The sequence below is a fragment of the Athene noctua genome, chromosome 2 (assembly GCF_965140245.1).
Source record: "Athene noctua chromosome 2, bAthNoc1.hap1.1, whole genome shotgun sequence".
Lineage (NCBI taxonomy): Eukaryota > Metazoa > Chordata > Aves > Strigiformes > Strigidae > Athene > Athene noctua.
The window spans coordinates 135686254-135698275 of NC_134038.1; the positions used below are offsets into that span (position 1 = coordinate 135686254).

The window sequence follows — 12022 nt, forward strand, 5'->3', positions numbered from 1 at the left end:
TGATAGGCAGTAGCCACAGAAAGGTATACAACTATTGTGGGTTGACCATGGTGAGTCACCAGACAACCCCCCACAGCTGCTCACTCCCCATCCTCAACAGTACAGGGGGAGTAAACAGGATTAAAAATCTTGTTGGTTGAGATAAAGACAGGGAGTTCACTTCCAGTTACTATCTTGGATCAAACAGACTTGAGTTCTGAAAAATTAATTTACTGCCAATTAAAATATATTTAGGTAGTGAAAAGCAGAAACAAAACAAAAAAAAAGCACAACACTTTCTCCCTATTCCCCCCTTTTTTCCTGGGTTCAACTTCACTCATTCATTCCCAACTCCTGTACCTCACCTCCACCTAAGCACTTCAGGGAGGACAGGCAATGGGGGTTGTGTTTAGTCCCTTTCTGCTGCTCCTTCCTCCTCACAATTTTTCTCTTGCTCCAGCATATGCTGCAGTCCTGCAGATAAACCAGTTCCTGTATGGCCTCTCCATGGGCTGCTGTTCCTTCAGAAAATAACCACTCACTTTGGAATGTGGTCCTCCATGGTCTGCAGTGTGAATATCTGCTCCAGCATGGTCTTCTCCACAGGCTGCAGGGAGATAGTTTCCTTGGCAACTAGAGCTTCTCTTTCCCCTCCTTCCTTGACCTTGGTATTCACTGTACTCTTTCTCACTTACTTTGGTGTCTTTGCTCTTTCTTAAATGCGTTTTCCCGAGGTACCACAAGCTCGGCTGATGGGCTCAGTTGTGTCCTGTGGTGGGTCCATTGAAGCTGGCTGGAACCAGCTGTGTCCCTGGCCTCTTCTCACAGGAGTCACACCTGCAGCCTCTCCACTACCAACACCTTGACACCTACACCACATAGAACCACCCGACTGATAATCCTTTCTTTCTAAATAAGAGTATGTCTAAATGCATACAGCCACTGTATCTGTCTGGGCAGATTCCTCCAGGAAACGAGATGTTTAATGTTACTGCAGGCATGTTTCACTTGTTGACATCAGTCTCATGTGTGTGGTACTTTCAATTGAAGGGGAAAATTACACAGAAGTTCAGCAAGGTGATCTTCCAGAAATTGTGGTGGAAGATGAAGACTTGTTGTGAGTATTTTAATGTTTTTCAGGAAACTGAATGGATGGATGAGGGAAGAATCATGGAGAACTCTGCAGGCTGTCATGCATGACTATGTATGGTCCCCGTATACCTGCAGCTGACCACAAAACAGTCGATGTCTTCTGTTTCTACTCAAGTGTAGTATTTGTTTGAAAACTATCAATTCTGCCAACATACGTTAAGACTTTTTGAAAGTTTTCTTAGACTCCATGCAGTATAATGTCTGCATTTTTTTTAATCAATTTATGTGCAGCATCAAAAAAGCCAAAGGAGAAAAGACTTATTTGCTGGGACAACCAAGAAAGTTAAAGAACAGGCTAAGCTACCCACCTCTGGGGTTATTTGTCCCTGCTTCTAGCAGGCATCCAGCTTTCCATGTGGGCCGACTCTCGGATCTGACCAATGTGTTGTCTTTTCGAACGCTTCCCTGCTTTGTGCTGTTTCTCATATTAATTTTCCAGTAAAAAAAGAAAGAAGTGAAATTTAAAAGTTTGGGGGAAGGGTGAGATGAAAATTACTTCATTTATTTATTTCCAGCCTGCTTCACCAAAGAGAGAAAAGTACATAAATGAAAACAAATGGTCCCAAGAGAATTTCACTGTTGTTAAAAAGCTATTTTTCATTAGAAAAGTAATTTCACTGAAAAAAATTTCAAGCATCTGTAATTGTTCTTTTGTTGATTCAGAGACTGCTGAAGCCAACTGGGAGCTTTCCCACTGATTTCACTGATTTTGGATAGGGTCTTTTATGAGCTAACGATGTGTTGTTGATTTGGTGTTTGTTAAAAGAGAAGCCAGAACTTTCTGAAACTTTTCTTCAGACTCATTATCCTCCACTCAATTTGTTTCTGCATTTCTTTGATGAATGTGTATATGACATCAAAAGGGACAAGGGAGAGACGAGTATGAGTTTACATTTCCCTTTCCCAGAACTTGCATGGAAATTTCATTTGTTGTCTGTTGTTTTAATGTATAGCAGGCTCATGTTGCTTTCAATATGGAAGCAGAGATTTTCATTATTCTATAGGAAGCATTTTCATGGCAAGATCCTTTGAACATTTTCCATTCCAGAATGGAGAATAGGAAAAAGCCATGGGATACCATTAGAAAATCTGATTTCATAACATTTTTAAAAGAAGCCTGTCTTCTTTTTAATCAATTTCCTAGGATCCTGCTGAGGACCCCTCCTGATATTTTGTCATCTTGTCAAAAGTAAATTTTCTTTTGCCTTTGCTCTGATGGAGGTGGGGCCATTTTTACAGATGTCTTGGTAAAATGAGTAGGAGCCCAGAAAAAGGGATAATTATTCATAAATGACATTTCTCATTTCTGTGGGTTTTCTTGAACAGGACAGATACTCTAATGTTTGGTTCTAATGACAGGAAAGGATTTATGGTCTCTCTGTCTTATCTCCTGGGAGTCTAAATGCTTTACTTTCAACTCTTCAAGATGTTTTGATTTTTTTTTTTTTTTTTTTTTAGAATCCCAAATGCAACTTACTTTATTTTGGAATTTAACTCTAGTCAGTATACTGAATCCTGACTATGTAAAAACAGAATGTCAGATAACTGGACAGCTGCTTAGCTGTCCAACATATGCCTTTCATAACAACCTCCAGGAGCACATCATTTTAATGATATCATTTCTTAAGGTTAATTTGTACTGGGTGTGAAGCATTAGGTCATGCTGTATGTTTGTTTTCAAGCCCAGGAGGTGTGTGATGGGAAGCATTCCCCTCTGGGTCTGTGTGAAGCAGATACACAGTCGTGGAAAGACAGACGGATGAGTCACAGGTGGGAAACCATTGTGATAGTGAAGAATCTGACTGTAGCCACTTTCAGCATTACCTCAGGTTGAGGACACTTCCTCTACCCACATTGTATTCTTCAGTTCTGACTCACCCTCACTCAGACAGATAAACCTGTGAGTTGCAATATGGAGCCTTTTGAGCTAGAGCAAAGAATACTTCACATTTCTAGGTACATGCAGCTCACAGGATTTAACACAGCTGTTTTCTCCTTCAAGACATGGGGATTTAAGAGCCAAACTAGACCAGAGGGAACTGGATGAATTAAGTTAAGGTTTAAAATTTTGTGCCTTGTGTACTAGGGGCATGTTGCACTTCGGGAAGCCTGGAAAGTCCTTGCAGGATGAACATCTTCTCTGTAGGCTGTCAGTCAGGTCTCATCTTTAGCTCCAATGAAAAGCCTAGCTTTCTTCTTATGGCATGTTATCCACTAATGGGTTGAGAATGATCTAAGCCTCAGTGATGATGAGTAAGGGATAGGAACTAGGGAGCTGTATAAACTTGTTATTGAAACATGAATTTAATAAAATGGCAATCTCCCCCTCTCTTTTTGCTTTGAAGTAAATGGTATATCCAGCGTTGAATGGCCCTATGACAGCTACACAGAGGGGACTTTCCTTACTTTCTTGTGCACAAGGAACTCAGAGATCTTGTGTGAAAATCCTATCTTACCTAGCAGAGTCTTGAGAGTTTCCAGTAATGAGCTTGAAAGTTATAGACAGCATTGGTAAAGTCCACTGATGAACCGTGGGAAAATGGATTCAGTCCTATGTGTCTTAAAACCCTTTCAAAGAAAACCACAGGTGATTATCACTGCTGATTTAGAAGGGGAACTCAGGCAGAACAAGAGAAATACCCACTTCTCCATTCCAAGACCATGACTCATTTAACTTTCTTTTCTGTCTCCTCTTTATAATTATATTTTTTTTTTATTTAGGGTAATTCTTTCTTACTCAAAGACACTCCACTCCACAGTTTATGTCTACTACCCTGTGATTTTATTTTGATCTAATTGCTGAAAATTCAAGGTGCCCAGAACGTTTCGTTCTCCTCATATTACATCTTTTTCCTACATAAAGTACCTGTAGCATTCAACTTCTTTAATATATTTCTCCTACTTGGTGAAAAAATGTCTACATGATGCTCTGCCAAATAAGCCATCTTCTCAGAACTATTTTCAAGGGAAGGGATATGGCTGAAAAAATAAAAGAGCCAGAGAGTCATGAACTACATTATCTCTGTGAGAAAGGGGATTTTCATCACTCTTTCAAAGTCATCTTCCTACAGCATGTGTGATCAGCACCTGCCAAACACATGGAGAATGTATGAAGGGAGAGTCTTTTCAGTGTTCGGTGAATTAGTTGCTCATGAAAGGGGGCACAACAACATTGTACTTACTCAAGAAATAAGTGTAGTAAAGGCAACCACAATACAAATGTCCCTACTCCTCCAGTTCACTTAACCTGTGATGTATGTTCTTCACAGTTAACGCAGAAAGATGAGCTCTGCTTCAGTGCTCACTTCAGCTCTGGCCCCTCAGCTGTCCCTGCCAACCAGCTATCAAATTCCCTAGTTTCATGGAAATGCATCTGTGAGAGGCTGGGTTGTGCCCATAACTGCATTTCACATAAATCACCGTATTGCCAACAAATACCATTCACTGTTAACATGAGACAAAATCTGTATCAGTAACCTAGGGCTGGCTAGCATTCTGCAGTGTTTTCTGACCAGTTCCTTTGAAATATTAATAAGCATGTTATGATATTGCAAAATTTTACACTGATCCTGAAATAAAATTGTTTTAAATGCAGGCATTAAAAAACCCTTTTAAGATACATTGATAAAGTACAATGACGCCTCTCTGCTGGATTATCAGAGCAGACTCTAATGTACAGGTTTGAACTAACGTGATTTTTTTAAAAAACCTTTTTTGTTGGAGGAATTTTCACTCTGATTTTTCCTAAAATGATATCTCTGCCCTAGGTGGCATTGTGCTTGCTGTAATATAGCTATGGGTACCTATGCATTAACATCGATGCGGTAGACAGCAAGACCACAGCTTTGCTGCCGACAGTCCCTGAGGGAACTCCTAACTCTGGAACCCTTCTTAGGGTGTTCCATAATTTGTCCAGCTAACATCCCAGTTTGTGCAGTGTTTTGCTGTGCAATGAGTAAATGAGGTAGCCAGCAGAGGGCAATGAAGGTCAGTTTTTGAAGACATTACATAAAACAATCTCAAAGTGGTCCAAAATGTAGGGCAAAAAGGTCAAACAAAAGCATGTCATGAACTGCTGCTATACATCCGTATCTATTAATTACTATGAGACCTAAATGAACCCTTGTGGTGATGTGATCTATAAACCTCCTTTTTAACGGCCGTATTAAACAATATAGTTCCTTATTTATGACAATGTAATTAATAGTCTTTTCAAGAGGGGGAAAAACCTAATGAAAACAATACTCTCCTAAAATAGGACAAACAGCTTAAAGCAATAGCCAATAAAGCCGTAGCTCCTCATATAAATCCTGTTTTATTGGTCTGTTCTAGAGAGCAGTTGTTTTGTTTAACTTGATAAACAGGTCATTTTTCCCAAGACAATTAGGTGCCTGGACGAAAAAGAGAGAGGGCCAGAGAAGTCAGCTGTTGCTGCGTCTTTCAGTCAGACGCAAAGCTCTTTATCACAGACACTAATCCAACATGCTGGAAATAATGTGACTTTATGGTAAAGAACAGCCTTTTTGAAATTGGGTGACATCTGCTAAGGACATAACTTAAATCTAGGCACTTGGGCAAGCAGTTGATGCCAAGGGAGTGCAAGCTGCAAGTGTTGTTTGCCTCTGACAGTCTGGGCAACATCTTTCTGAGCCTAATTGTGGCTCTAGGTGCCAAATATTTTAAAACTGATCTCTTGACATTGCTATGTTAACCAACGAACAGCTTAATAGCAGGAAATGCCTGGAGTGTTAGTGGGAAATTTTATTTATTTATTCTGTGGAAGATCCTAAAGGAGCCCTTCAGGACTGGGACACTTGCAGCTCTGCTATGCTGCACAGGAAAGCTCCTATGTGCAGCAGACCTGGGTTTCACTACAATGTGCGTCACACCTGCTCAGCTATCTGCGATACGTTACTTGGCTGTTCTGTACTGAGCTTCTCTTCTCAAAACAATATTACCAATTCCTCCCATTTAAAGGGCTCAGACTAAAATGACTGTATAAAAGCTTAGATTGTATTTTGATATGGGATAGGTGAGAGAAAGTAATACCTGGTTTTATGAATATGGTAAGTCCAAGAGAAAGGTCCGGAGCTGTTTGAAATGAATGTATCTTTGCCTCCCAAAATTTCAGCAGAAAGCTGGGAGCTGTAACTGACCTGGTGAAATTCCTGTCTGACCATTCAGAATAACAGAGCCTGACAAGGATGCCACAAGATCCCATGCAAGAAAGAACATAATCCTTTTAAAAAGGAAAAAAAAAGGAAAGTAAAACCCTGTAACCATGATGTGGACTTCAGATACTCAGAAGGAAGAGCAAAGTCCCAGAGGAAGAGGAGGGGTGAGTCACCGGCCTTGTGCTCCCAGCAGAGGTTCACAAGCTGGGAGCAATCAGCTGGTGTTAAGTGCCCTAATGTTCCTGGCTATCAGCAGGAATGATAGTTAGAACTAAAGCTCTCACTGCCTGTGTGTACTTATTTCAGAAAGAATACAGGACATGTTACGCTGTGACAGACCCACTAAGGAGATGCTAGTAAGTACCTGTTTGCGTATGAGGTAACTGTTGCTTCTGAGTTTTTATGATGTCTCGTCAGCTAACAGCCAGGAGTCAGGCTGGCGCCAGCTCGGACGTCAAGTGCAGTCTACCTGGAGAGATGGCAAATATTTGACTTGGTGCTGATGAGCTAGATTTCAGTCATGGCTCTCTGCTCCCCATCAAGTGAATCATGGCAGAGGTAGTGGGTGTGTTTGGACCTTGACAAGTCTTCTCTTAATTGGCTGCTGATTTTTGCCTTTTCACTGGTCTGACCATTATACTGCAACCAAGAAGTTATGTTCATATGAGCACAACTGAGGTGCAGTCACAAAGTTGCTCTGCTCAGGGGTCTGTGGCTGCTTCCTTGAGAGCAAAGAGGTGCTGTTCCCAGGGGGACAATGTCCCTGGGAGGGTAAGAGACAGTCCCCTGACGGGGCCACTCGCTGGGGAGTTTTTTTGACAAATGCAGGCTTCCAGATATGCAGTGGAGGGCAGCCTGCCTGCATTTCCCCTCTGCTAGGGCTAACTTCTCTCCTGAGTCATCAGGGCCAGCTGAGGATTTGATAAACGTAGGGTTGCCCCAGTTTAGCTGCTGTGCAGTGTTTTAATGGAGTCAATGCACTGTAACGTAGCAGCACTTCTGCCAGGCTGACGTACTCCCCCAGCATAGATTAAGTGAAATCAGTGAGCACAATAGTTGTAGGCAAGTCACAAATAAATTATATTCATGGGCTTTAAATATTTTATTGTGGTTTTTTTTTTTTTTTTTTTTTCTGAGTCTAAGAAGGGTGATAATTCAGTCTTCCATGTCTCTCTCACAACAGAGACTTTCACCCAGTTACTCCTACCCCTTTAAGGGCAGATTTAGACCTTAAAGAAAAATGTCAGCGTTCATTGTTATCTACTTAGGCGTGTAAAATAAAAATCCCTATCTCCTCACCCATTAAATTAATCATTAGGGGATTTTCTTTCATGTTCCTGTCTTGAACTGTAGGAGGAAGACGGAAATGCCGAAATTTTTTTTTTTTTCCTTTCTTTTGAAGTGCTCACACATTAGAGCAAAATGAAAGCACTAATCAAGGAATAGCCAACCTTCCTTACTGTTTCTCCCCTCACACCCATTCCTTCCACAGCCAGACCAGTATCAGCTGTTTGGGAATGGAGGGGACAGGCAGCTCCAAGAAAAGGGGTTCATAGCCAGGGGGGTGTGGCTCTGCTTGGGGCTCCTCCAGCAGGGTGTGGATAAGGTGAAGGACAGCTGCACCCTTCGTGGATTCACCGTGTGGGCATTTAAGCACAGCAGCACCCCAGTAGGGCTTTGCAGCTGGTCATCTGGCATCACCTTTGAGTTGCATACAGATCGGATATCATGGCTGGGCAGTCCCTATGATGAACATTTCATGAGAGAGCCTGTTAGAGTAAAGTAATGAAGAAAATTTTGAAGTCCTATGAGTTTATGATAAGAGTGCAAGTGTTGAAAGCATTGAGAAGCATACTCAGAAGAAAGTGGATGTCTGACACATAAAAAAAGCAAGATTTAAATTTTTAGAACTTGTGACAGAATCACAAATTCTTGAGGTCTACTTCTCTATCATTCTTGCTTTGGCCTTGGTGATCACAGCCTGTCATTTTTTTCAGATGTGGAGACTAATTCCCAGACCCCTTTTATATCCAATCAAAAAAGTCTTATGCTTAGAACTTGCTTTCCCTCCAAAATACCTAACATTAGGATTCTTCGCTCATAAGGTCGAGGTTATGCATTACAAAGAAGGGAACAGAAAATAACAGAATAAATAATAGAATATTGGGAATTAAATGAATTGTTGATTCTTTTTGTGCTCATAGACCTGAGAGTGAAAGCTTAATTTATTTTTGTAAGCCATTTTCTGCCACCACAGCCACAGTAAATGACATTTAATTGAATAAGGTAGAATAATGAAAAAACCAGAACAGTTGATCAGAGAGGTGAATGAAGTTTTTCTGTTTTCTACGTTAGGGAAACATGAAGTTGACAGAGGTGAAGAAAAGCATCTTAAAGGAACAGATTTGTTAACATTAAAAGTTTAACTTCTAGAATGTTTTTAATCTTTAATGAGCAAATGCTTGCTGCTGTACAAGAATCAGCTACAACATTTTTACAGATTTCAACAAGGAATTTATACAGTTTATGAGTGGAGAAAGCAAGACGTAGAGGGGTAAAACTATTTTGTAACCACACCACAATAGAGAGCTAAGAAGTGAATTAGGGTTTTCTAAACCTAGAAATATTCATAATCAAACATAACCCATATATTTACAGGTAATTGGTATTTGTTTGTGTAAAGACTTCCCTTAATTTGTTAGAGAAACTAGCAATGCATGCATTCTTTAAAATGAAACCGCATGCTCCTGGTCTAGACTTATTATGTTTTACGATGTACCTTTACACTGAGGATGTTTTGTGTTTCTTAATTGTGAATTATAACGTCTCCTTTGCTGAGAGAAATTGCCCGTTCTCTGCTCAAAAGGTCAAAAATAAACTGGAAATTTCTATGTTGATAAGAAAGCCTTAAACCAAAAAATGACATAGGTGTGGTAATGCAAAATGTATGTTGTCATGGGCTCTTAGCCAGACCTGTTCTGAGCTGATCCTACTTTTTTTCTTCCCTGCTCTCTTTTTTCCCATCTTTTTATTTTTTCCCATTCTTCGTTGCTCTAAACCTAAAGATGGCCAGATATGAAATGCTGCCAGTCAGGATTCCCAAGCTTCAAAGGGATCTCTCAGCAGCAGAGACAGAGGCTCTTTTGTGTAGCTGTTGGAGAGTGGCTCTGGCTGCTTCCATGCAGGCAAGGAACTCCAGAGCTTCTCTTCACTCCAGCCTCCCAATGCACCATCTGGATGTTGCAGGGATTTTTTTGTGTTTTCCCCAGGGCTGCAGATGAAGTAAGACTGTAGTCACTGTGATGGTCTGCAGGGAGACGTCATTCTGCATGAATGAATGCGAAGAAACGGGTCTCTGCATTTCAGCGCATTGAGTGAGGAAGCCTGTCCCCAAAAGGTGCTCTTGGACTTGCATTTTGCCAGCTCAGAGTAGCCTTAAAACTACAGGAAACAAAAGCTAGACTTGTGCTGGGAATTCATCACCAAATGGAGTCCATGGGTACAGTCACAGAAAAACTGTGAAAAATAAATTAAATAGAATCATAGAATCACAGAATGATTAGGGTTGGAAGGGACCTTAAAGATCATCTAGTTCTAACCCCCCAAAATATGGAATGCTTCATGAATTTGCATGTCATCCTTGTGCAGGGTCTATGCTAATCTCTGTATCGTTCAAATTTTAGTATATGTGTGGCTGAAGCAAGCACATAGAAGTAATACTAAAATCTTTAGTTTAATACCATTGTCATGAGGTTCTGAGGGTCAAGAAATGCTGCTGTGCTTTCTGAGAGGTGTCTGGGATTTTACAGGAGCTGTCAGCTTGACTTTGCTCTAATTTTCTGTGTCCTACTCTGTGAAAATGTGAGTGCAAAGTTCTCCTACACCGACAGGCTGGGTTAATAACCACTTACCAAAGTGCAAACAATGTGTCAAGTGCAAGAGCCAAGGAGAGGTGACCCTTCTCTTTTGAGCAACTGATATGAAATGAGTGAGAAGGCAACTTAAGAACAGTCACAGTGAGTCAACCCTCTGACCTCTTTAGCTCAGTATTTATCAGCTAAGGTGGCTAGCAGGCAATGCAAGAATATAAAAATTAGTGTAAATGCAGAAAGTGTATTTCTGTAATACAATCCACAAGCTGGGAGAGAGGGCAAAGAGTCACCGAATGAGGCTGTGGAAGTTCTCTTCCATCTCTGGCAGTGTTTATTTTAAATTGCCTGTGATTTACTCTCATGCAGAGAGATAGTGTTTATCAATGGCTTTGAAAAAGGCAAAACTTGCATTTAGTTTCTCTTCACCTCTGGCAGCTGAAGGTTAGCATCACTGCTCTCTGGGGCCAGAGGCTCCTCGAGGCAGGCGCAGTGTCTTTCTGTGTGTCAGCAGCAGAGTGCCAGTTGTCCCGGGGCTTTCACACACTCGCATTCACTGCTGTTTCTTCCAGTTCACAGATCCAGAAGATCTGACCTCTGGTCAGTGGTTCATGGTATCCATGCCTCTCTGGATTATGTGTCTGGGGTTTGGGTTTTTGCTGTGAGCCTATAGGACTGGGACTGTAGGAGTGAAGCTGACGAGTGAGATAGAAACAGCTTTCTGTCCTGACTTGGAAGATTTCTGATCACTAATAAAGTTGAATGTTCATTTTTGAGAAAGAAACAACAATCTGGAGAAAGAAAACCCTCCTGGGGATCTCTTGTCCCCTTCCTTGTGGATCTGAGGGACCTGGAAAACTGTAAACCTGGTGGCCACTTCACCTCCCCTGCTCAATGCGAAGGTATGCAGGCATGCAAAGTTTCTTACAGGTTTCTTGGGTTATTACATTTTTTCTTGGGTGTTTCATGAGAGGGTGCAATGTGGGATGCACTTTCTGGGATTCTGCCTAAAAAGGGGTACACTTTTAACAATACTTTTAGAAGCTTGCTTTAAGAAAATGCTTCTGGAACATTCAAACATCGAAAAAATATCCTACTGAGCCTAAATCAGTACAGCCTTTTTACACTTTGTGGCTAAAAGATCTTAAGGGCACACAAAGGCACAACCAAAAGCAGAGCTGGGCAGTACAGCAAGGAGAGGGATTTGCTGACAGTGCATTGTATAGTGGGTACAAGATGGCGCAGTTCTTTACCCTTCACTCTAACATATTAGCATCTTTTATTTAGAATTTAACAAGATTATTGCTGTGTCACGGCTGCATTTCTGGGTGACGCCAGTTTGACACTACCTTAGGGTAGAAACGTGCTAAGTATAACACAAGTGTACCTTACAATAATGGAAAATCCTTTTGTAAGCTGGAATGTAATGTGCTCTGAAGAGAAGGGCTTCTCTGGTGGCCCCAAGGTGATATCTCCCAGAGCAGCTAGAAAGGTGAATGCACAGCAGCAGCAGTATTTTACAATAATTCACGTGTAAAGAAACAGAATGACAGAACTGGAAGCTACAGTGAAAATAGATGATTTTTTTTTTCCCCTAGTGGTAGTGATAGTGAAATATTCTGTGGAAGAATTTTTTTGAAACTACACATTTTGGGAAGAAAAAAAATCTGGTTTTACCCTTTCCTTTTTTTTTTTTTTTTCCCCTTCATTGTTATTTGGAGGAATCTCATCTTCTTTAAGAGGCTTTACACAAATAGTAAAATTGACTCATAAGTAGAGGATACAGAAGGCATATTAATTTTCCTTATATCTCACTGTCCAAAGTAACAGAGCTTTTTCTAGTTGCTG

General features: G+C 40.9%; 1 non-coding gene across 1 annotated transcript; it reads right to left on the bottom strand.

Moving 5' to 3' along the window:
• Positions 1-9908: 9908 nt before the first annotated feature.
• On the bottom strand, positions 9909-10014 carry LOC141958302 (U6 spliceosomal RNA). The gene has a single exon (XR_012633262.1). It is a non-coding gene; the product is annotated as a U6 spliceosomal RNA (small nuclear RNA).
• Between the last annotated feature and the right edge of the window lie 2008 nt (positions 10015-12022).